The 25,113-nt window shown below is 35.3% G+C and overlaps 1 protein-coding gene across 19 annotated transcripts in view; it reads left to right on the top strand.

The window, feature by feature from the left end:
• Positions 1 to 18,931: 18,931 nt before the first annotated feature.
• The window catches only part of LOC122224032 (coiled-coil domain-containing protein 7-like), a 233,006-nt gene continuing 226,824 nt past the window's right edge, over positions 18,932 to 25,113 (top strand). For all 19 annotated transcript variants that reach the window (XR_006204633.1, XR_006204632.1, XM_042945283.1 and 16 more), the window contains exon 1: positions 18,932 to 18,970. The gene's annotated coding sequence lies outside the window, so the exon portion shown is untranslated. The remainder of the gene's footprint in view (positions 18,971 to 25,113) is intronic.

The raw sequence follows: 25,113 nt of genomic DNA on the forward strand, positions 1-25,113 counted from the left end.
GTAGAATAAGTTGTAAGTGATGCTCTATGGCTTTTGCCTGGCTCTTTTGGAATGCTCAATCTCAAGAAGCCCAAACCATCAACTGTCCCAGCTAAGCCAGACATGTGAGTGATGAAACCTCTAGTTCACATGGAAGTAAAATCATATGGTTTTTGTCCTTCTCAGTTTGGCTTATTTGATGTAACATAATACCTTCTAGGTCCACCCAGGTTGTTGCAACCTATAAATAGAGAACAAAGTGATGGTTACCAGAGAGGAGAAGGGTAGGAGGATGGGCAAAATGAGTGAAGAAGAGTGGGAGATACAGGATTCCAGGTATGGAATGAATAAGCCATGGAAATAAAATGCATGGAATAGGAAATATAGCCAATGATACTGTAATAGCATTGTTTGGTGACAGATAATAGCTATACCTGTGGAGAGCATAACCTAATATATAGAGAAGTTGAATTACTACATTGTACACCAGAAACTAATGTAACATTTTATGTAAACTATACTTAAATAATAAAATAATCAATTCATCATAAATGTAAGGTTTATTTCTGAACTCTATATTTTATTATCTGTATTCCTGTGCTTATTATCAATATTACATTATCTTTATGATTGTACTAAGTTTTTAAAGCAGAAAATGGGAGTTCTCTAACTTTTTTTCTTCTTAAGACTTTTTTAAGGATATTATAGGTTCCTTACATTTCCATATGGATTTTAGTACTACCTTATCAATTTATATAAAATAGGCATCTGAGGTTTTTATAGGGATTAAACTGAATCTGTAGATCATTTGTAGTATATTGTGATTTTAACAATATTAAGTCTAAAACTCCACTACCAGGGGATGGCTTTCCAATTTGTTGTACCTTGTTTAATTACTTTCAGTGATGTTTTATACTTCCAGTGTACAAGTCTTAGTTTTAGATATTAGTTTACATTTTAATTTTAATTCCAGTTCTGTTAACGTACAGTGTTATATTAGTTTTCAAGTATACAATATAGTGACTCAACAATTCCATACATCATCCAGTGCTCATCACAACAGGTGCACTCCTTAATCCCCATCACCTATTTAACCCATCCCTCCACCCTCTCCCTTCCGATAACCATCAGTTTTCTATAATTAAGAGTCTGTTTCTTGGTTTCTCTCTCTGTTTTTCTCCCTTTTCACATACAGTTGATGACTAAAGATATGTACACACACACACACACACACACACACTGGAATATTATTCAGCCATAAAAAGAATGAAATCTTGCCATTTGCAATGACATGGAAGGAGCTAAAGAGTATAATGTTAAGCAAAATAAGTTAGCCAGAGAAAGACCAATACCATATGACTTCATCCATATGTGGAATGTAAGAAACAAAGCAAATGAGTGTGCAAGTCTTAACTTATTTTGTTAAATTCATTCTTGAATATTTTATTTTTATACCATTATAAATGGAATTATTTTCTTAATTTCATTTTATCATTGTTCATTGCTAGTGTATTAGAATACAATTGAATTTTGTGTATTGATATTTTATGTACACATGCAAGAAGAGATAGTTTTATTTATTTATTTCTAATATTGATTTTTATTTTTTTTTTCTTGCCCAAATTGCCCTAGCCAGAAACCCCATCACATATTGTCTTTTATTCTAATAATATGGCTCAGTACATTGAGTGACTCATTTTTGCTTATGAAACCAACCAAGCATTTCAGGGATCATTGAATTTCTTTTCTTTTCCCCCTCTATTTTTTTTTTATTTCTGCTCTAGTCTCTATTATTTGCTTTCTTCTACTTGCTTTGCATTTAGTTTGTTCATTAATTATGGTCTCTCTTTTTCAAAGTAGTTGTTGAAAACTATAAATTTTCCTCTAAGCATCATTTTAACTGCATCCAATAAATTTTAGCATGGTATGTCTTTGTTTTTTCTTTATCTCAGAGTATTCTCTAGTTTTTCTTGTGATTTCTCCTTTGGATCATTGGTCATTTAGGAGTGTGTTTAAAATTAACTCATTTGTGAATTTCTTTGATCTCCTTCTGTTATTGATTTCTAATGTCCATTCCATAGGAGTTAGAGGACGTACTTTGTATGATGCCAATCCTATTAAGTTTATTGAGGCTTGATTTATGGTATAGCATATTGTTTATCTTGGATAACGTTCTAAATGCATTTGAGAAGAACATGAATTCAGCATATTGTTTATCTTGGATAACGTTCTAAATGCATTTGAGAAGAACATGAATTCAGCTTTTGTTGAGTATGCTATAGATATCTGCAAGCTTTTACAGAGGTCTAGTTAGTTCACAGTGTTGTTCAATTACTGTATTTCTTTTTTGATCTAGTGCTTAGTGCTTTATTATTCAAATTGGGGTATTGAAGTGTTTATTGTTATTGAAATATTTATCTGTAACTGTCTGTCTATGGTTGGGCATGAAATATAACGCACAGAATTTTGGCCTGAAACTGGACTCCTGAATATATATACATACACCTAGGCATATATTCATACACATATATACTTTTACATCCACACATGCATATACACATAAATAGACTTCTTTGGAAACCATAAGTCCTCATGGACGTCTTTAATTACAATCCATTCCCTCAAGTTTTATTCTTTACTTCCTTTGTTTTGTATGTGTAATTTTTTCTTTTACAGTTTGAACTTGATTGAATTATATCAACACTTATATTCATTTGATATATCCTTAATGCTTTACATTTGTTTGAGAAGCTGCTTAGCACATAGAGCTAGAAACAAGTATACTAAAAGATTTCATGATTTTATTTGCATCTTATTCTCTTCACTAAGACTGAGGATATATGCACGGTTGTATTCTTAGGTTACTTAGATTAATTCTTTATTTTTTACTTCAGAAATTTCATTTGTTTATTTTTAGTTTTATTTTATTTTCCTTATCATGTTCATTTAATTTTGGGGGGTAATATATACTTCTTAAAGTATAAATAGCAAAAAGCATACTTACAGAAGTTTCATTTCTCCTGTATCTCTTCCCTTTGCATGCCCAGGCCACCATCCACTCCCTTGAAGGTAACTGAATATATAGTTTACTGAATAACCTTTCTTGTTTTTCATTTTGTAAAAGTGTTTCTTTATTTCTCTCTACCTTTTTTTTTTTTTTTGTAATTTCCCCTCTGTTCTCACTCAATAGGGAGCATACTGAAGATCCTTTTTCTCATGCCGCTTCCCCACCCCCCCCACCCCCCCTTAACATTATGTCCTGGAAATAATGAAACAGCTTAAAACACAGCTTCATTAAAGCTGTTCTTACAATTTTTATTTCAGATCTAGCATTTTGATAATTTACTTACAACTTTATAAAAATGAGAGAAAATGCTACTGTTCATTTGTTTTAAACTTGAAATTTAGATATTTTACAATCGTTTTTCCATTTAGTAGACTAAATGCATTTCTTTATGTAGCTCATGATAAAGACCAGATGAAAATATTATGCTTGGGAATGGTGCAGTGTCAAACACCCCCATACAAGTGTTGAAACAAAGAACTTCTAGACTTAATAGACACAATGGAAAGTATAATTACAGATATCTTTAAATTATTTTAAGTTAAACACTTAAAAAGATCATTTTTATTTGCTTTAAGGCTAGTATTTGTTACAGCATATACTTTACAGATATTTTACACTTTGATATGTGTGAATACCCTAAGATAACTAGGCAACTGTAGTAAAAGCTTTGATACCTTTTGCTTGGTATTTGTGCTGGTCAATGATTACTATGTAACAAGACTGTTATTTAAATAAATAAAGTTTATTGCTATAGTTTTGCATTCCTCTTCCCTTTCCACAAATGAGAAGAAATTTTGCTGATTAGTTGGCATATCCAGAATTTTTATAATAGATCTGTTTGTTAATTTTTTTTAACATTTCTTATAACTCATCAAAACGATATATTATCTATTGCAAATCAATTGCCTGAAGACATGGCTTTAATTTTAAAAAGACTATCTCAAGAGTCATAAACCTACCAGAAATGAAAGCTCTGATAGTAATTAATTTAAAACATTGTAATTATTTTCAAATAAATTCAAAAGGTTTTTTCCCCCCATAGTTCATGAATATATCTACAATTATTTTACTCATATTCTCAGGTCTTTATTAGTAATTTCTATTTATTCCATAATTACTGAGTCACATGTGTTAAATTTCCCTTTACGATTATGGATTTCTCTATTTCTTATGTTGTATCAGGTTTTGCTTCATAAATTATAACATTTTATTCATATATATATAAATTTAAAAGTTATAATACCCCTAGAGGACAGACCCCTTTGTTTTAATGAAGGGACTGATTTTATAATTTTTATGGTTTCGGTTTTCCTGTTTGCCTTAAAAGCTACCATGTCTGCTATTAATGTAGTTCCCATCATCTTCTGGTTGGTATATGCATGATAGATTATTTTTCTATTTTTTTTGCTTTAACTTTCCTGTATCTTTATTTTTCTTTACCTCTTGTGTGAAACTTACTGTTGTATATTTTTCAAATTCATTCTGATATCTATGTATTTTCATTAGCACTCATAATCACACTCGATCCAATTTTGATATTTTGAGATTAAATTATTTCATTTTCTTTGTGCTTCCTATTTTCCTGCATGGTAAGTTTCTTTTTTTTTTAAGATTTATGTATTTTTGGGAGAACACAATTGGGGGGGCAGAAAGAGGGGGACAGATGATCCAAAGTAGGCTCTGCACTGATGGGCTGACAGCAGAGAGCCTGTTGTGGGGCTTGAACTCATGAACCACAGGATCATGACCTGAGCTGAAGTCAGATGCTCAACAAACTGAGCTACCCAGGTGCCCATGCCTGATAAGTTTCTTTTACTCTGTTTTGCTCTATATTTTTATAATATTATTGTATTTTTCCTTAGATATATCTGATATGCAGTATTTTAACTTTATTCTAAAGTATGTATTTTCCAAGAAAACTAGAAAATATTTTAAATTATTAATATTAATATTAAATGAAAATCATTAAAGTTATTGATATCTGAGTATCTGAAAAGTGACAGGACTGATTCTGCTTGCATAGTGAAAGATCTAGTCAGATAGGTTTATACTTCAATAGTGTCTTTCAATAGTTTATTACACAGAGTGTGATTTGCTTATACCATTATCTCATTTGTTGCAAATGAGACAAAATATTGTTGGGTAATTAACATATATTACAAATCTAGTCCTCACATCAGAGATCTGTTTTTTTTTTAACGTTTATTTATTTTTGAGACAGGGAGAGACAGAGCATGAACAGGGGAGGGTCAAAGAAAGAGGGAGACACAGAATCTGAAACAGGCTCCAGGCTCTGAGCTGTCAGCACAGAGCCCAAGGCAGTGCTCGAACTCACGGACCGCGAGATCATGACCTGAGCCGAAGTCGGCCGCTTAACCGACTGAGCCACCCAGGCGCCCCCACAGATCTGGTTTTCTATTTAGTGCATTTAAAAATCTTTCTTCTTATTTTTTAATGTTTATTTATTTTTGAGAGAGAGATACAGAGGGAAGGAGGATGGGTGGGAGGGGCAGAGAAAGAGGGAGACACAGAATCTGAAGTAGGCTCCAGGCTCTGAGCTTTCAGCACAGAGCCTGACATGGGGCTCTAACTCACCAACCTCCTGGTTCAGCTCATGACCTGAGCTGAAGTTGGATGTTTAACCAACTGAACCACACAGGCGCCCCCAAAATTTTTTCTTTTTGTAGCCAGAGGATTGATGAAATATCAGTTAATATTTCGCTTAACACTTAGAGCTGCTAGAAAGGCTCAGTAGTAAATATAATTATTAATATTATAAAATTATTTTTAATTAATTTAATTAGTTTTTAATTAAGTGGAATTTTGTTCATCACTGTATATCAATACAACCTTACATACACTCCACAAGTGCATATACATGTGTATCAAGTGCACATTCCCCTTCCTGGAGTACTTTTGGAAAAGGATACATTGCCTGCCCAGGGACAAAAGACCCTTTAGGCACTAGTGAGAGGTATTTCATCAGCAGGGGATAGAAGTGCACCTAGAGGGAATATAACATTGTTGCTACTTTTAGCAGTGCTGCACAATAGATTCTGTGCACTGTGTAGGCATGGGACTGTTTTACTGGGACAAAGGACTTCAGACACAGTGTGGAAAGGCTCTACTCTAGAGGAGGGGGTCAAGTTAGCACCGTGTCATGTCCTTTAAGACTTTATGTTTTGAATCTAAGTGGAGAGTTGTGGCACAGGGCTAGCTGACTGCCCTCACTACTCTGTGAGGGCTGCTTGAACAGCAGGGGATGTGAGATCCCCTGTCTGGGGATGAGAGATTGGGGTTGTGACATTTTTCCCCCAACACCAATATGGTGGGACTTCAGAGAACAGCACAGCAGCCCCCAGTGGAGGCAGGGCCCACTTACACCAAACCTGTCCCCCTGTGCCTGGCTATTACTTATTTACTGGGGCAAGACTGACTCTGAGCTAATGCCATGGATCTCTCCTCCAGAGGACCAGCAGTGGCAGGACCTTGCATGCACTAACGTACTGAAAATCAAATGCTTCAAAATGACACCTGCATTTCTGGTGGAAATAGGTCCAGGCTTATGGACAAACAAATGAAAGCACACCTAGTTAAAAGTCCAAACACTCCCGATTGCAAGCAAGGAACTTTTCTGCACCAGAAACACTTTCTGAAGTGCCAGATCCTGGGTGGTGTATAACCCCTTTTTAATATAGCATTATTCTCAGTGCAGAGAAACTGACAAGCTTTTAAAACACACAAAAGACAGAAACTTAGCCAAAATGACAAGACAGAAGATTTCTCCCCAAAAGAAGGATCAAGTAGAAAGCATAGGCAGGGACTTGCTCAAAACAGATAAAAGCAATATATCTGAACAGAATTTAGAGCAACAGTCATAACACTAATAGCTGGTCCTGTAAAAAGCATATAAGACACCAGAGAAACTCTGCTGCAGAGATCAAAGACCTAAAACCTAGTCAGGCTGAAATAAAAATTGTTATAACTGAGATGAAAAACTGGCTGGATACAGTCACAACAAAGATTGAGGAAGCAGAGGAGAGAATAGGTGATACAGAATATAAAATTACACAAAAATAATGAAGCTGAAAAGAAGAGGGAAAGTAAACTACTAGATTACAAGGGGAAACTTAAGGAACTTGGTGATTCCATAAAGTGAAACAATACCCATATCATAGGAATCCCAGAAGAGTGGTAAAAAAAAACACAACTTACCAACTTACAGAAGGTTTATTTGAACAAATTATAGCTGAGAATTTAGCTAATCTGGGGAAAGAAACAGGCATTCAAGTCCAAGAAGCACAGAGATTACCCTCAAAATCAACAAAACAGGTAAAAATCATGACCTATCATAGTGAAACTTGAAAAATACAAAGGTAAAAAGAGAATTCTGAAAGCAGCTCGGGGACAAATGTCCTTAATCTACAAGGGTGGACACATAAGGTTAGCAGCAATGTCCACTGAAACTTGTCAGGCCAGAAGAGAGTGGCAGGAAATATTCAATGTGCTGAATGGAAAGAATACGCAGCCAAGAATTCTTTATCCAGCAAGGCATTCAGAATAGAAGAAGAGATAAATAGTTTTCCAGACAAACAAAAACACACAAAAAGGGGTTCGTGATAACTAAACCAGCCCTGAAATGTTAAGAGGTACTCTCTGAGTAGAGAAAAACTAGGAAGACGAAAGCAACAAAGAGTACAAAGGACCAGAGAACATCACCAGAATCACCAACTCTATAAGTAACACAATGGCACTAAATTCATATCTTCAGTAATCACTCTGAATGTAAATGGACTAAATGCTCCAATCGAAAGGCACAGCGTGTCAGAATGGATAACAAACAAGATTCTGCTTGTCTATATGCTACATACAAGACTCATTTTAGACCTAAAGACACCAAAAAATTGCAAGTGAGGGGATGGAGAACCATCTATCATGTTAATGGATGTGAAAAGAAAATCAGAGTAGCCATATTATATCAGGCAAACTGATTTTAAAACAAAGACCGTAACAAGAGATGAAGAAAGGCATTATATCATAATTAAGGGACCTATCCTTTAAGAAGATCTAACAGTTGTAAATATTTATGTCCCCAACTTGGAGCACCTAAACATATAAATCAATTAAAACAAACATCAAGAAACTCATTGATAATAATAAAATAACAGTAAGGGACTTTAATGCCCCATTTACAACAATGGACAGATCATGTAAACAGAAAATCAACAGGGAAACAATGGCTTTGAATGACACACTGGACTACATGGACTTAACAGATATATTCAGAACATTTCACCTTAACAGTGGAACACATTTTCCTCGAGAGTGCAAGGAACATTCTCCAGAATAGACACATACTTGGTCACAAATCAGTCCTCAACACTTACAAGAAGATTGAGATCATAGCATGTATATTTTCATATCACAATGCTCTGAAACTTGAAGTCAACCACAAGAAAAAATTTGGAAAGGCAAAAAATTTATGAAGATTAAAGAACATCCTACTAAAGAATGAATGAGTTAACCAGAAAATTAAAGAAGAAATAAAAAAGATACGTAGAAACAAATGAAAATGAAAACATGACAGTCCAAACCCTTTGGAATGAAGCAAATGCAGTCCTGAGAAGGAAGTATATTGCAGTTCAGGCCTATCTCAAGAAGCAAGATAGGTCCCAAATATGCAATCTAACCTTATACCTAAATAAGCTAGAAAAGGAACAGCAAATAAGTTCTAAAGTAGACAGAAGAAAGGAAATGAAAAATACCAGAGCAGAAATAAATGATATAGAAACAAAGCAGTAGAACAGATCACCAAAACTAAGAGCTGGTTCTTTGAAAGTATTAACAAATTGATAAACCCCTAGCCAGACTTATCGGAAAAGGGAAAGTACCCAAATAGATAAAATCATAAGTGAAAGAGAAGTCAAAACCAACACTACAGAAATACAAACAATTGTAAGAAAATACTGTGAGAATTTATAAGCGAACAAATTGGGCAATCTGGAAGAAATGGTCAAATTCCTGGAAACATACAAATGACAAACACTGGAACATGAATAAATAGAAAATTTGAACAGATGCAAACCAGCAAAGAAATTGAATCAGTAATCAAAAATCTCCCAGCAAACAAGAGTACTGGGACAGATGGCTTCCCAGGGGAATTCTACCAGACATTTAAAGAAGAGTTAATATCTATTTTTGTCAAACTGTTCCAAAAAATAGAAATGAAAGGAAAGCTTCCAAACTCATCCTATAAAGCCAGCATTACTATGAATCCAAAACCAGGCAAAGGCCCACTAAAGAGGAGAATTACAGGCTAATAGGCCTGATGAATCTGGATGCAAATATTCTCAACAAGATACTAGCAAATCAAATTAAATAGCACATTAAAGGAATTCTTCACCTGGGGTACAGGGCTGGTACAATATTTGCAAATCAATCATTATGATACAGCACATTAATAAAAGAAAGGATTAGAACCCTATGATCCTTTCAATAGATGCAGAAAAAGCATTGGACAAAATACAAAACCTTTTCTTGATAAAATCCCTCAAAAAGTAGGGATAGAAGAAATATATGAAACATCAACATCATAGAGGCCATATATGAAAGACCCACAGCTAATATCATCCTCAGTGAGGAAAAACTGAGAGCTTTCCCCATAAGGTCAGGAACACGACAGGGATGTCCACTCTCACCACTATTGATCAGCTTACTACTGGAAGTCCTAGCCTCAACAACCAGAAAACAAAAAGAAATAAAATGCATATAAATTGGTAGGAAGAAGTCTGCAAAGGGTCTTTCACTCTATGCAGAAGACATGATACTCTATGTGGAAAACCCAAAAATCTCCACCAAAAAAACCTAGAACTGATACACGAATTCACCAAAATTGCAGGATACAAAATCAATGTACAGAAATCAGTTGCATTTCTATACACCAATAATGAAGCAACAGAAAGAGAAATCAAGGAATTGATCCCATTTACAATTTCACCAAAAACCATAAGACACCTAGGATTAAACTTAATCAAAGAGGTAAAAGATCAGTATGCTGAAAATTTTACAAAGGTTATGAAAGAAATTGAAGAACATATAAAGAAATAGAAAAACATTCCATACTCATGGATTGGAAGAGCCAATATAGTTAAAATGTCTATACTACCCAAACCAATTGACACATTCAATGCAATCCCTTATAAAAATAACACCAGTATTTTTCACAGAGCTAGAACAAACAATTCTAAAATTTGTATGAAAACAAAAAAGAGCCTGAATAGCCAAAGTAATGTTCAAAAAAGAAAACCAGGGGGCATCTGGATGGCTCAATCAGTCGAGTATCTGACTTCAGTTCAGGTCCTGATCTCACAGTTTGACACTATGTGAGGCTCTGTGCTGATGGCTTGGAACCTGGAATCTTTTTCAGATTTTGTGTCTCACTCTTTCTCTGCCCTTTCCCCACTTGTGCTCTCTCGTTCTCTCTCTCTCTGAGAAATAAATAAACATTAAAAAAATGAAAGAAAAAAAATCTGGAGGCATCACAATTCCAGGCTTCAAACTGTATTACAAAGCTGTAGTTATCAAGAAAGTATGGTACTGGCACAAAAACAGACACATAGATCAATGGAACAGAATAGAAAACTCAGAAATGGACCCACAAATGTATGGCCAACTAATCATTGACAAAGCAGGAGAGAGTATCCAATGGAAAAAAAAAGTCTCTTCAGCAAATGGCATTGGGAAAACTGGAAAGCAGCATGCAGGAGAATGAACCTGGACCACTTTCTTACACTATCCACAAAAATAAATTCAAAATGGATGAAAGACCTAAAGGTAAAACAGGAAACCATCAATATTCTAGAGGAGAAGACAGGCAGCAGTCTCTTTGACCTCAGCCACAGCAACTTCTTACTAGACATGTCTCTGGAGGCAAGGGAAACAAAAGCAAAAATGAACTATTGGGGACTCATCAAGATAAAAAGCTTCTCCTCAATGAAGGAAACAATCAACAAAACTAGAAGGCAACAGATGGAATGGGAGAAGATATTTCCAAATGACATATCAGATAAAGGATTAGTATCCAAAATCTGTAAGACCTTATCAAACTCAATAACCACAAACTAAATAATCCAGTGAAGAAATGGGCAGGAGACATTAATAGACTCTTTTCCAAAGAAGACATCCAGATACATGAAAAGGTGCTTAACATCACTCATCATCAGGGAAATAGAAATCAAAACCACAATGAGATATCACATCTCACCCATCAGAATGGCTAAAATTAACAACTCAGGAAACAACAGATGTTGACGAGGCTGCAGAGAAAGGGGAACACTCTTGCACTGGTGGTGGGATTGCAAACTGGAGCAGCTGCTCTGGAAAACAGTATGGAGATTCTGCAAAAAATTAAAAATAGAGCCTACCTTACATCCCAGCAATTGCACTACTAAGTGTTTATCCAGAGGATACCAAAATGCTGATTCAGTGGGGCACATGCACCCCGTTTTTAATGACAGTGATATCAACAATACCCAAATTATGGAAAGAACCCAAATGTCCATTGACTGATGACTGGATGAAGAATATGTGGTATACATCTATAATGGAATATTACTCAGCCATAAAAAAGAATGAAATCTTGCCATTTTCAACCACATGGATAGAACTAGAGTTTATAATGCTAAGCAAAGTAAGTCAATCAGAGAAAGACAAATCCTATATGATTTCACTCGTGTTGAATTAAAAAAACACGATAGATGAACATAAGAGAAGGGAAGGAAAAATAAGGTAAAAACAGAGATGCAGGCAAACCATAAGTGACTCTTAAATACAGAGATGAAACTGGGGTGCTGAACAGGAGTTGTATGGGGGGATAGGCTAAATGGGTGATGGGCATTAAGGAGGGTGGGAGGGCACTTGTTGGGATGAACACTGGGTGTTATATGTAAGTTATGAATCACTAAATTCTATACCTGAAACTAATAGAACACTATATGTTAACTAACTTGAGTTTAAATAAATAAATAAAAATAAATAAATAAATAAATAAATAAATAAATAAGATATTAAGCCCAGGTTAAAAAAAATAAAACTTATAGTTCTGAAAGTGTTGATGGTGATGATTTATTTGACCAGTATTCTCATTAATTTTAAAAAGTAGATTTTTGGCTTTCTTCAATGTGTCATTGAATTTAGTTTTTTTTTTTTTTTTTGAGTGTTGCTTTGGATGACCTGAATATTATCATCATTTTAAAATTTCTAGTTACCTTTTAAATATTTTCCTGTGTATGTTTTTAAATCTCCAGTCATTTTGCTTAAGCAATGAGTCATTTCTCTTAAGCAATATGTAGTTTGATTTTACTTTTGAAACCAATATGAAATTTCCCCCATGTTTGTATTTAAATTTCAGCTAGTTAACATACAGTGCAATATGAGTTTCAGGTGTAGAATTTAGTGATTCATCACTTACATATAGCACCCAGTTTTCATCACAAGTGCCCTTCTTAAATATTTTTGTTCATTTGTCTATGAACAGGGAATTTAAGCTATTTGTTTATTAAAATAAATAGGGTTGATATATATTATTTCTGCTTTCTGTTCAAGAATTCCTTGTAGTTATATGGATAATGCTTACTTGTTTTGATTTTTCCTTCCTTCCAGAGATTATAAAAATACATTTTTTTAAAGTTTCTTTATTTGAGAAAGAGAGAGGGAGAGAGCCAGAGAGAGAGAGAGGGAGAGAATCCCAAGCAGGCTCCATGCTGTTGGTGCAGAGCCTGACATGGGGCTTGATCCCACTTACCTTGAGATCATGACCTGAGCCGAAATCAAGAGTCACTTAATCCACTGAGCCACCCAGGCACCCCCAAAGATACAAATTTTTAAATAAAAATATTTATGTTTAATTTTAATGGTAATATTTGTTCACGTAATAGAGTCAAACAATACAAAAATGTATAAGAAAAATGAGACTTTCTTCTCTTTACTTTCCCCCCACTCATATCAAAGTGATACCCATGTTGATAATTGAATGTGTATCCTATCATAAAGTGTTTTATTTGCATACAAACTCCATTCAATCACAGAGCTTTTTTCCCCAATCAAAAAATGGGACTCTTTTTTCTTCTGCTTAACAAAATATTGTGCCCTTCATTTCATTACAACATATAGATCATGGTTTTCAATGGACATTTATTTATCAACTTCATTTTTTTAAGTATAGATAGGTTTTACTTCTTCCTTACTACAAACAATGATTAATATATGTTCCTTGTGAATATTTAATTGTTTTTTGGTCTTAGTGGTATTGTAGGATTTTGTAAGATTGTTAGGTCTTAATGTATATACATTAAAAAGTGATAGAAATCGCCAAGTTGTCCTCTGAAAGGTTTTATCAATTTATTTTACCCTCAAATGTGTATTTTTTAAAGTTTATTTATTTATTTTGAGAGAGAGGGAGAGATAATCCCAAGCAGGCTCCACACTATCAGCACACATCCCAGTGCAGGGCTAGATCTCAGGGATCATGAAATCATGACCTGAGCCAAAGTCAAGAGTGGGACACTTAACTGACTGAGCTACCCAGGTGACCCTCCCCTCTAGTATGTATTAATTTTCCCTTTTCTATCACTGTTCTCCACACTGAAATAATATAAACCTTTAATATTTCTGTCAAATTTGAGCCAAATTTAATTTTGTTGCTTTACTTATCCTTGAAAAACATGAATGAGTTCTATATATTTAAGAAATATTGGGTACAACTTTGTGTCAGGTACTGAGTGTGGACTTAACACTGTACAGTTACTGATTATATATACATATTTTTGTGGGTCATATTTGTTCATGTCCTTGAACATTTATGTATACTAACTTTTATTTTTTTTTAATTATTTGTTGTAGATATTGACCTTTGTGCTTTCTGTATATGTTATAAGTAATTTTTCCCAGTTTATTATTTAAATTTTTATTTTTATGGTGTCTTTGAAGAATGTGTATTAATTTTTCTTTTTGTCTCCTTGGTTTCATGATAGACTTAGAAATACTATCTCAAACTCAAGATTTTATATATATAAACATATGTATACAAATTATAATTATCCTAAAATTTGTTGTTGCCTTAAGAGCTTTTTTCTTTATAGAATTTGTTTTTTTTTAAACTTTATTTACATTCCTTGTGTGTGTGTGTGTGTGTGTGTGTGTGTGTGTTGTATCAGTTATTGTTAGTTTTGGTTACATTTAACAGGAAATATTCTTGTAATACTGGCTTTAACAATTTGGAAATTTCTTTCCCACATAAACAATTCTAAAACTATGTAGTCAAAGGTTTGGTGGTTTCACAGTAAATAAGGAGCCAAGCTATATTTTGTTACTTTTTCTACCTTATCATCTGCCTCATATCTGCATTCTAGCAAGGTAGATAAAAGTGTCTTAAAAAGAATACTGTGGGGGTTTTTTTAGTGAGAGTTCTTGAATTTCCTACATACACTTCCAACTACATTTCATTTTCTAAATTAAAAATTAGTCATGTGGATATTTTTGGGTAAAGGAGGCTGAGAAATATGTTAGTTTAGCTGGCTGTCATATACTCAAGCTAAAAATCAGGACTTTGTTACTAAAGGAGAGAGTAGTAATGGATTATGCATGTATTCTCATATAGTGTAAGATGAAGATTTATTATTAACTTCTTCTGTATAGTTAGCCGACTATTTTAATACCTTTTATTGAATACTTTCTTAACTGACACAAAAGGAAACTGATTTAATAGATCTGTAGATTTATTTCATGATTCACTATTCAGTTACATTGACCTACTTGTATATTCTTGTCCTGGTTCAAAAAGGACAAATTTGAGACTTCTGGTAAATTTGGTGTCAGTAGAATACCTTGATCTTAATTTTACCTAGGTTTCTATTTTTTCTTGACCGTTGTGCATTTACTCTTTTGAATAAACTTAAATTAGCTTAAGTGCCACCAAACAATGTATTGCGATTTTAACTACTTTTATTGATTTATCATTCTAGTTTATATTTAAAAAATCTTTGCCTTGACTTTTGTAATTTTAGTTCTAATTGCTTGTTTTTAAAACACTATTGTGATTTGAAGGTAATATTTTCTATCATATTTTCTAAATGGATATTACAGATCTGAAGAATAATTGACATTTGACTACTTGTCTGATCCTGCTACTGTACTGAACTCTATCAATTCTAATATTTGATTATCTTCAAAAATTTAGATGGAAAATCTTATCAATTGTAAATAATTATCATTAGTGTCCTTATATTATTTCCTCATTTTTTTTTGGTCATTTTGCATCAGTTAAGATCTCTTGGATAATGTTAAATAAATAGTTAGTGGGGAGGAACTATTATTTGTTTTCAACTTTAATGGGAATACTTATAATGTTTCATATTGATTTTAATATTTGCCCAATGCAAATTTCCTTTTATTCATTACTCATTAAGAATGGAAAAATATTTTCTTTGCAGATCAACTGAGATTTTCATAAGACTTTTATAATCAATTAATATATTGTTCTAAATATCAAGTCATCCCTGAAACTCAAATAAACAATTTAACTTTACACCTAAAGGAGCTATAAAAGAAACAAACAAAACCCAAAACAAGTAGAAGAAAGAAATGTGAATATCAGAGCAAAAATAGGTGACATAGAGACTAAAACAATTAGAAAAATATCAATAAAACTAAGAGCTGGCTCTTTGAAAAGATTAAAAAAGTTGATAAACCCTTAGCCAGACTCATTAAGAAAAAAAAAGAGAAAAGGCCCAAGTAAATAAAATCAAACTGAGACAGGAAATTAACAACTGGTATCGCAGAAATATAAAGAATTGCAAGAGATTATTATGAAAACTTACATGCCAACAAATTTTACAGCATAGGAGAAATGGATAAATTCCTAGAAATATACAGTCTTCCAAAACTGAATCAGGAAAAAATAGAAAATCTGAACAGACTGATTACAAGTAATGAAATTGAATTCATAATAAAAAAAATTCCAAAAAATTAAAGTCCAAGACCAGATAGATAGATGGACAGGTGAATTCTACAAATATTTAAAGGAGAGTTAATACATATTCTCAAACTATTCCAGAAAATAAAAGAGGAAAGAAAGCTTTCAAATATATTCTACAACACTAGCGTTATAATGATACCAAAACCTAAGACCATAAAAAAAACTATAGGCCAATATCTCTCATGAACACAGATGCAAAAATTGTCAGCAAAATATTAGCAAACCACATACATTAACACATTAAAAAGCTCATTCACCACAACCAAATGGGATTTATTCTGGGATACAAAGATGGTTCAGTATTTGCAAACCAAATGAAAGATAAAAATTATATGATCATCTCAGATGCATAAAAAAATGGACAGAATTTAACCTGCTTTCATGATAAAAGCTCTGAACAAAGGGAGTTTAGAGGGAACACTGGTTAGCATAACAAAGGCCATATATGAAAAAAAGCTAATATCATAATGGTGAGAAGCAGAGCTTTTCCGCTAAGATCAGGAATAAGACAAGGATGTCCACTCCAGCTTTTATGCAGCATGGTACTGGAAATAGCCACAGCAATCAGATAAGGAAAGGAAATGCAAAACATCCCTATTGGTAAAGAAGAATTTAAACTCTCACTATTTGCAGATGACATAGTATACATAGAAAACTCTAAAGCCTCCACCAAAATCTACTAGAACTGATTTATGAATTCAGTAAAGTTGCAAGATACAAAATTAATACTTAGAAACTGGCAGCATTTCTACACACCAATAACAAAGTAGTAGACTGAGAAATTAAGAAAACACAACTTACAATTGCACCAAAAATAATAAAATATCTAAAAGTAAACTTAACCAAAGAGGTGAAAGACCTGTACTCAAACACCCAAGACAAAAACAAAAAAACAAAAAAAAAACAAAAAACAAACAAACAAAAACCCACATTGGTGAAAGATATTGAAGAGGACATGAACAAACAGATATTTCATGTTTATGGGTTGGAAAATTTAATATCATTAAAATGCCATATATGGCCAAAATGGGGAGACAGGAAGATGGTGGTGGAGTAGGAGGACCCGAGGCTTACCTTGTTCCATTACTACAACTAGATGACTATCAACTCATCCTAAAAACCCAAGAAATTGTCCTGAAGATTGACAGAATAAACACCACAACTAAAGAGAAAGAAGGGGCCACATTAAAGAAAGTAGAAAATGTGAAGATATGGTTTAGAGGAGAAACAGATCCTGGCTGCTGTGAAGGGGAGGGATCCATGGTTGCAGAAAAGGGTGAGAGGGAGAGCACACTGGAGAATGCATGAGGAGAATATTTCCCCATAGCCATTGGCTTGGATAATGAGAGGGGCTGAATTTTGTTGAATTCTTGAAACCAGTAGGGCTTAAAGCCTGGAGTTGTTAAGGTCAGCAGGTTTAGCAGAAATAGAGCCTGGAGGGCACTGTGCTGCTCCTGGAGAGAAGGTAAGGCAAACAACTGCAGGGCATACAGCTTGGAAACCCTGGTCTAAGAGTGCCTGGGGAACATAGAGAGATGATTGTTTTCTCAGAGCATGTTTCTAAAAGGCAGGTCACAGAGACATCTCTCTGGCAACAAAGGACCTGGCCTGCACCACTTCCCTCCCCCACCCCTCTGCATAAATACAGAGGCACCTGTGGGAAGCAGTACAGTAAAGGCACTGGCTGCCTAACTTGCTTACACCAAGCCTCTCCCCTGCACTCTGGTGGAGCTCCTCAGTCATGCTTACCTCAGTCTCAGTGTGGCAGGCCTCTCCTCCACAAGACCAGCACAAACACCTGCCCACACCATATCTCCTGACCAGAGAATTTTGCAGGGCTTCAGTGCCAGTGGAGGTAGTGACGGGTCTCATTTCACAAGAAGACCAGAATACATCTAGTTGAAACTCACCACATTCAGGCCAGGGACCAAAAACTGCCCATTAGCAAGCAAGGAGAACCTCTGAAGAAGGCTTGCCTGAAGGATAGAGCAGTCAGAACAGAACAGCAGACTGCATGCAGCACATGCCAGAGAGCAGTGTGGAGCTCTACTCCCCAGTACTGGGGTGCACAGAGTGGGAGTTTGAATCTCAGCCAAGCGCCAGGGCATGGGAGTTGGTGGAGCGGGACAAACTGCCTCGTTTGCACCCATGGCACAGGGAGGATAGCTCGAACAGAGTGGTTTGGGATACCTGGTCTGAGGAGAAGGGACTGGGGTGTCACCATTTTTTTCCCCATCACCAACAAGGTGGGGCTTCAGCGAAGGGATAGCAAGGGCCCACAGTAGAGGCAGGACCCGCCTGCACCAAACCATACCCCTCCCCACCTGGTAATGGCTTATCTACTGGAGCGGGATTGATGATGATGAACCAGCCAGCCCCTCCTCCAGACCAGTGCTGTTGCATTGACTGGTTTAATTCTTGGACAATTCTTATTATATAGATCTAGCCTTCCTTCCTCTCCTCCTTATCTCTTCCCTCCTCTAGTCAGGTTACTCTGGTTGTTGTTTTGTTTAAGCAGACATATTTAATCCATTCTCTTGATACATGTTCCATACCTCCTTCTTTATTCTCCTTTCTCTCTCTCTCTCTGGATTAAGCCATATAGTTTCTCTGGTCAATTTTTATCCTTTTTTTCCTCCTGCCCCCCTCCCCACACCCCCCCCCATCCCCCGTCATCTCTCTTTGTATGGGATAAGGCCGCTTTCATCAACACTGCCTCCACCCTGTTGTTTACTTGTAGCTGCTGTTTCTGGTTGTGTGTGTGTGTGTGTGTGTGTGTGTGTGTGTGTGTGTGTTTATTTTCTGCTTGATTTTGTTTGTTTTCCTTTCCAGGGCTACTTCAATGAACAAATCAAAAGACACCTGGTGGAGGGTCCGAAACATCACTACCAGTAAGGAGATAAAAAAAAAATCACAGTCACAACAACAGAGAGCAAGTAACTCTCTAAAAAGCACCTCCTGAAGGGCCAGGCCCTGGACAATGTATGACCCTTCTTTAATACAGTAGTGCTCACAGGTGCAGGACACATAACAAGCTTTTAAAACACATAAGGGACAGAAAACTAGCAAAAATGATGATACAGAAGATCCTCCTCAAAAGAAATTCCTGGAAGAAATGACAGCTAAAGAATTGCTCCAAACAGATATAAAAAACATAACTGAATGATAATTTAGAATAATACTCGAGATTAATCACTGGGCTTAAAAAAAGCATAGAAGATAGCAGAGAATCTATTGCTGCAGAGATCAAGGAATTAAAAATAATCAGGATGAATTTAAAAATGCTGTAAATGAGGTGCAAAATAAACTAGAGGTGGTGACAGCCAGAATTGAAGAGGTAGAGGGGAGAATAGGTGAAATAGAATATAAAAGTATGGAAAAAGATGAAGCTGAGAAAAAGATAAAAAAATTCTGGACCATGAGGGGAGAATTAGAGAACTAAGTGTCTCAATGAATCAGAACAATATCCGTATCACAGGAGTTCCAGAAGAAGAAGAAGAAGAGAGAAAGGGGTCGAAGGTGTGCTTGAACAAATCATAGCTGAGAACCTCCCCAATCTGGGGAAGGAAACAAACAGACATTGAAATCTAGGAGGCACAGAGAACTCCCTTCAGACTGAAATCAATCTTCTGCATGACATATCATAGTGAAACTGGCAAAATACAAGGATAAAGAGAGAATTCTGAAAACAGCCAGGAATAAATGGGACTAAACCTACAAGGGTAGACACATAAGTTTAGCAGCACCCTATCTACTGACACTTGGCAGGCCAGAAATGAGTGGCAGAAAAATTTCAATGTGCTGAATAGGAAAAATAAACAGCCAAGAATCCTTTATTCAACAAGCCTCTCATTCAGAATAGAAGGAGAGATAAAGGCTTTCCCAGAAAAACAAACAAACAAACAAAAAACTGAAGGAATTCATCACCACTAAACAAGCCCTACAAGAGATTCAAAGGGGGACTCTGTGAGTATTGTGAAGACCACAAAGGACCAGAGACATCAGTACAAGCATGAAACCTACAGATAACACAGAGACTCTAAATCCATATCTTTCAATAATAACACTGAATGTAAACAGACTAAGTGCTCCAATCAAAAGACATAGGGGATCAGGATGGATAAAAAGACCAGACCCATCTATTTGCTGTCTACAAGAGACCCATTTTAGATCTGAGGACACTTTCAGATTGAAAGTGAGGGGAAGGAGAAACATCTATCATGCTATTGAGAGTCAAAACAAAGCTGGAGAGGCCATACTTATATCAGACAAACTAGATTTTAAACTAAAGACTATAACAAGAGATTAAGAAGAGCATTATATAATAATTACGGGGTCTATCCAACAAGAAGAGCTAACAATTATAAAGGTTTATGCACTGAATTTAGAAGCACCCAAATATATAAAACAATCACAAACGTAAGCAACCTTATTGGTAAGCATGTGATAATTGCAGGGGACTTTAATACTCCACTTATAACAATCATCTAGACAGAAAATCAATAAATAAACAATGGCCCTGAATGATACACTGGACCAGATGGACTTGACGGGTATATTTAGAACTTTTCATGCAAAAGCAGCAGAATATATATTCTTCTTGAGTGCACATGGAACATTCTCCTAGATAGATCACATACTGGTTCACAAATAGCCCTCAGTGAATACAAAAGATTTGAGATCATACCATGCACACTTTCACACCTCAATGCTATGAAACTTAAAATCAACAAGTAAAAGTTTGGAAAACCTCCAAATGCATGGAGTTTAAAAAACATCTACTAAAGAATGATTTGGTCAGCAGGCAATTAAAGGGAAAATTAAAAAATATATGGAAACAAATGAAGATGAAAACACAACAATCCAACTTTTTGGGATGCAGCAAAGGCAGTCCTAAGAGGAAAATACATTGCAATCCAGGCCTATCTCAAGAAACAAGAAAAATTCCATATACAAAATCTAACAGCACACCTAAAGGAAATAGAAGCAGAACAACAAACACACCCCAAACCCAGCAGAAGTAAAGAAAGAATAAAGATCAGAGCAGAAATAAACAATACAGGATCCAAAAAAACCCACAGTAGAACAGATCAATGAAACTAAGAGTTGGTTTTTTGAAAAATTAAAATTGATAACCCCCTAGCATAACTTCTCAAAAAGAAAAGAGAGAGGACCCAAATAGATAAAATAATGAATGAAAGTGGATTTATCACAACAAATCCCTCAGAAATACAAGCAATTATCAGAGAATATTATGAAAAATTATACGCCAACAAACAGGACAACCTGGAAGAAATGGACAAATTCCTAAACACCCACACACTACCAAAACTCAAACAGGAAGAAATAGAAAATTTGAACACACCCATAATTAGTGAAGAAATTGAATCAGTTATCAAAAATCTCCCTACAAACAAGAGTCATAGACTAGATGGCATCCCTGGGGAATTCTACCAGACATTTAAAGCAGAGTTAATACCTATTCTTCTCAAGCTGTTCCAAAAAATAGAAATGGAAGGAAAGTTTCTGGACTCATTCTATGAAGGCAGCATTACCTTGATTACTAAACCAACCCCACAAAAAAGGAGAACTACAGGCCAATATCTCTGATAAACATAGATGAAAAAATTCTCAACAAGATACTAGCAAATCAAATTCAACAGCATATAAAAAGAATTATTCACCATGATCAAGTGGGATTCATTACTGGGCTGCAGGGCTGGTTCAGTATTCACAAATGAATCAATGTGATACATCACATTAATAAAGGATGAGAACCATATGACCCTGTCAATAGATGCAGAAAAAGCATTTGACAAAATACAACATCGTTTCTTAATAAAAACCCTCAAGAAAGTTGGGACAGAAGGAACATACTTGAACATCATAAAGCCATATATCAAAATCCCAAAGCTAATATTATCCTCAGTGGGGAAAACTGAGAGCTTTCCCCCTGAGATAGGGACATGACAGAGATGTTCACTCTCACCACTGTTGTTTAACATGTGTTGGAATTCCTACTCTCAGCAATAAGACAAGAAAATAAAATCAAAGGCAGCAAAATTGGCAACTTTCACTTTTCACAGACGACATGATACTCTACGTGGAAAACCTGAACAACTCCACCAAAAGACTCCTAGAACTGATACATGAATTCAGCAGAGTCACAGGGTACAAAATCAATATACAGAAATAGGTTGCATTTTTATACACCAATAATGAAGCAACAGAAAGAGAAATAAAGAATCTTATCCCATTTACAATTGCACCAAGAACCGTAAAATACCTAGAAATAAACCTAACCAAAGATGTAAAAGACATGTCTGCTGAAAACTATAGAAAGTTTATGAAGGAAATTGAAGAAGACACAAAGAAATGGAAAAACATTTCATAGTCATAGATTGGAAGAATAAATATTGTTAAAATTTCAATATCACCCAAAGCAATCTACACAGTCCATGCAAAACCAATCAAAATTGCACTAGCATTCTTCTCAAAGCTAGAACAAACAATCCTAAAATTTGTATGGAACCACAAACGACCCCAAATATCCAAAGTAATATTGAAGAAGAAAACTAAAGTGGGAGGCAACACAATCCTAGACTTCAGCCTCTATAATAAAACTGTAATCATCAAGACAGAATGGTATTGGCACAAAAACAGACACATAGATCAATGGAATAGAATAGAGAATGTAGAATTGGACCCACAAATGTATGACCAGCTAATCTTTGACAAAGCAGGAAAGAGGATCCAATGGAAAAAAGACAGTCTCTTTAGCAAATGGTGCTGGGAGAACTGGACAGCAACATGCAGAAGAATGAACCTAGACCACTTTCTTACAGCATACACAAAAATAAACTCAAAATAGATTAAAGACCTAAATGTTAGATAGGAAACCATCAAAACCCAAGAGGAGAAATCAGGCAACACCCTCTTTGACCTCAGCCACAGCAATTTCTTGCTTGACATGTCTCCAAAGGCAAAGGAATTAAAAGCACAAGTGAGCTATTGGTACCTCATTAAGATAAAAGGCTTCTGCAAGGCAAAAGAAACAATCAACAAAACTGAAAGGCAACCAACGGAATGGGACAAGGTATTTGCAAATGACATATGTCAGATAAAGGGTTAGTGTCCAAAATCTATTAAGAACTTACTAAAATCAACACTCAAAAAACAAATAATCCAGTGAAGAAATGGGCAGAAGACATGAATAGACACTTTTCCAAAGAAGACATCCAGATGCCAACAGACATATGAAAAGATGCTCGATGTCACTCACAATCAGGGAAATAAAAATCAAAGCCACACTGAGATATCACCTCCCACCAGTCAGAGTGGCTAAAATGAACAACTCAGGAAACTACAGATGCTGACAAGGATGTGGAGAAACTGGTGATGGGAATGCAAACTGATGCAGCCACTCTGGAAAACAGTGTGGATGTTCCTAAAAAAATTAAAAATAGAACTACCCTAAGACCCAGTAATAGCACTGCTAGGAATTTATCCAAAGGATACAGAAGTGCTGATGCATAGGGGCACGTGTACCCCAATGTTTATAGCAGTGCTTTCAACAATAGCCAAATTATGCAAAGAGCATAAATGTCCATCAACACATGAATGGATAAAGAAGATGTGGTTTATATATTCAATGGAATACCACTTGGCAATGAGAAAGAATGAAATCCTGTCATTTGCAGCAAAGTGGATAGAACTGGAAGGTATTATGCTGAGTGAAATAAGTCAGTCAGAGAAGGAAAACATACATGTTTTCACTCATATGTGGATTTTGAGAAACTGAACAGAAGACCATGGGGAAAAGGAAGGGGAAAAATAGATATAAACAGAGATGGAGGGAGGCCAACCACAAGAGACTCTTAAATACAGAGAACAAACTAAAGGTGGATGGGGGTGGGAGAGAAGGAAACTGGGTGATGGGGATTGAGGAGGGCAATTGTTGGGATGAGCACTGGGTGTTGCATGTAAGCCAATTCGACAATAAATTATATTCATAAAAAACAATATCGGAAAGAGGCTTGATGCAATGAACTGGAGGCTGGAAGAAGCAGAGTAATAAATTAGTTACAACAGAAGATAAAATATTAGAAAATAAGGAAGCTGAACAAAAGGGAGAAAGAATTATGGAACCAAGAAATGACATAGACAACTCAGTAACTCCACTGAACCTAATAACATTTCTTTATAGGAGTACTGGAAGAAGAAGAAGAGAGAAAAGGGGATAGAAAATTTATTTGAGAAAAGAGCAGCTGAAAACTTCCCTTATCTGGGGAAGGAGACAAACATCCTGATCCAGGAGGCCCAGAGAACTCTGATCAAAATCAACAAAAACACACCAACACCAAGACATATTGTAATTACATTTGCAAAATGCAGAGATAAAGACAACAGAAGTCAGTAACTTACAATGAAAACCCTTAAGAACAGCAGTAGATAGTTTTTTCAACAGAAACTTGACAAGCTAGAAGGGAGTGGTATGATATATTCAAAGTGCTGACTGAGAAAAATCTGCAGAAAGAATACTCTATCTAGCAAGGCTATCATTAAGAATAGAAGGAGAGGTAAAGAATTTCCTAGACAAACAAAAGTTAAAGCAATCAATCACCACTTAACAAGCTGTACAGGAAATGTAAAAAGGGACTCTTTGAGTGGAAAGGAAAGACCATAAATAGGAATAAGAAAAGTAGAATTACAAAAGCATTAAAATTCAGTATATGTATAAATATTAGTGAAAGGATTGTGGAAATAAAGTAATGTAAGTTATGACACCCTAAACCTAATATATGGGGGAGGGGATAAAGAATGGGTTCAAACTTAATTGTTATCATCAACTTAATATAGACTGTCTTGTTCTTTCATTTGGGATAAATTTATCTGTTTCCTCATTTTGTCTGCCTCTCTGTGCCTGTTTATGTGTTAAGATAGTCAACTGTATCTCCCGCTTTTGAAAGTAATGACTTTATGACGAAGTGGCCCTGGAGTGCCTGGCAGTGCAATGCCTCCCCTTCTTCAGAAC

The sequence above is a fragment of the Panthera leo genome, chromosome B4, assembly GCF_018350215.1.
Source record: "Panthera leo isolate Ple1 chromosome B4, P.leo_Ple1_pat1.1, whole genome shotgun sequence".
In the NCBI taxonomy this organism is placed as follows: domain Eukaryota; kingdom Metazoa; phylum Chordata; class Mammalia; order Carnivora; family Felidae; genus Panthera; species Panthera leo.